The following is a 2,470-nucleotide window of genomic DNA, read 5'->3' on the forward strand; positions in this document are numbered from 1 at the left end:
CTCTGTCTCTGGTGAATCCTCTCACCCTTCGCATCTCTGGTCTGTACCCCAGTTCTATATGAATAAATACATAATTCTTTTAAAAAAAAACTCTTTCAGCATAATAACTTTATGGGAAATGCTCCCTATTTTTCATTTGACTAATGGCAAAAGGACATCACTGTGTACAGAAAACATGTAATCCAGATGGAAAAAAAATGGGCAGGTTGAAAACTCTTTACTCAAAGTGGAACCTCATTTAAATTTTCAGTTTTTTTCTCAGCAAAAAATAATTTCAATTATGAACTGCCGTATCATTTGCCAGAAACATTTCTTGTAGTTCTTAGTCTCACTGACACTGGAAAACAAATATCTTTCCATTTTTGCCATTCAACTGGGTGAAAAGTGTTTTAATTTCCCTGACCATTAATTAGTTGCTGCTTACATTAATTGAATATTTATATCCCCTATTCTACAAGTCACTTTTTTCAGCTCTTATTATTCTCTTGGGTACTTTTGCATATTTGGGATATTAGCCCACCTTTTTTGCCACATGGTGTAACATAGGATATATTATCCCAGTCTGTCATTTGGCATTTGACTTTTTGGTTTCTTTTGATATATATACTATTTGAATTTTTTCTTTTTAAGAATATGAATCATCTGCAATTTTTTAAAGATTTATTTATTTATGCATATAAGAACTGGCCAGAGGTGCAGGGGGAGGGGAGATTCACCAGAGACAGAAGGGGGAACAAAACAGGTGGATTGACTGAAATGTACTGTTGAGAGGAGCTGTGAGCGAAAACAGGAGAGGTCTGCTGTACCACATGGGTCAGCTCCATAGCCAGGGATTGAACTTGTGTTGCAGTGGCTGCTGATAGCTTCATAGTACTGTGTTCTAAACCTTGTGCCAGCAGGGAAGGCCCTACTTGTTCATATGGATCTTAATTTTTCCATCTGTTCCAGGAGGATACTGGACTAGATAATGGCCAAGGCCTCTCTCCATTCTACTTTGCTCAGATTCATATACATAAGGTTATTTTCAGGGACTTTTTTTTTTTTTAAGATTTATTTATTTATTCATACAGAACTGGGGTACAGCCAGAGGTACAGGGACCGTGAGAGGCTTCACCAGAGGCAGAGTGGGGAGCAGAACAGGCAGTTCGACGAAGTACACTGCTGAGGGGAGCAGTGGGCAGGTCAGGAGAGTTCTGCCGTGCCATGTGGGTCACCTTTGGGGCTGGGGATCGAACTCGCACTGCTGTTAGCTTGCAGTGCTGTGCCCTAACCCGTTGTGCCACCAGGGAGGGCCTATTTTCAGGGACTTTTTAAAATTAGTTCCTAAGTTGTAAGATTTTGTCAACTTTTCAATATCATTTGTACATTTAGAGCATGGTTTAAAACACTAGTACTCCATATCTGTGTTTATTTGTCTTTGTTTTTTATACTGGAATGTCAGGATTGAAATTTAAAAGTTGATGTGAATATTCCCTTATACATTAAATTGTCATATTACTACCAGTAGTAAACCAAGGTTATTACAGTGTTGAAATGTCAATTTCCTTGTCCCTCTTGACTTTTTTTAATTATTATTTTTGGGACTAAATTATGGGAAAAGCTGAACAATAGGTTTTCATCAATAGATTGGGAAATTATCAAACTTTAAATTAAACCTTATAGATTACAAATCAGTTGTATCTGTTCTCCATTCTTTCTCTAAAAAGACCACTCAAGTTAGGGCTCTCCCTGGTGGCACAACAAGTTGAACTTCAGCACTGTGTGGCTGTCCACAGCCACACTGTAGCAGGGGTTTGATCCCCCGTCAGGGAAGTGACTCACATGGCGTGGCAGTGGCAGACCTCTCCTGTCTCTCCTGATGCTCCCCTCAGTGGTATATTTCAGTCATTCTGTCTGCTCTGCTGTCCACTCTGTCTCTGGTGAATTCTCTCACCCCAACACATGCACCTCTGGCCTGTACCCCATTAAAAAAAAAAAAAGACACTCAAGTTAGTTCCCTGCCTTTTTTTTTTTCATTTACATATTGCTATTCTAGCTTTCTTTAAGCTTGCAAAAATCCACCAGTTGCTCCTAAATCTGTACTTCCTGTATGTGACAGAATTAATTTTTAAATGAATGAGTGAAATTCATCTAGAATTTTTCTGGATTTAGCTCTAAGAATTTGAGTAATTTTCCAGGTTTTTTTTTTTTTTTTTTTTTTTTTAAAGCAGGATTCAGTAGTCTCTTTTTTCCTTATCAGCAGTTGTCAACCCAGGGCATCTGTGTTTCTAATTTGTTTTCTTCAGTTGACATTTATAATAAAAAATTTCAGAATATATGTAGTTTAGTAAATGTTAAATTAAAAAGCACACAAGGATTTAAAACAGTGGTACTTCATTAAAAATTAAAAATAAGGCCCTCCCTGGTGGCGCAGCGGGTTAAAGCACAGCACTGAGAATCTAAAGCCGCTTCCGCATGAGTTCGATTCCCG

The sequence above is a fragment of the Condylura cristata genome, unplaced genomic scaffold (genome assembly GCF_000260355.1).
Source record: "Condylura cristata isolate star-nosed mole 26May11 unplaced genomic scaffold, ConCri1.0 scaffold00022, whole genome shotgun sequence".
NCBI classification, from domain to species: Eukaryota; Metazoa; Chordata; class Mammalia; order Eulipotyphla; family Talpidae; genus Condylura; species Condylura cristata.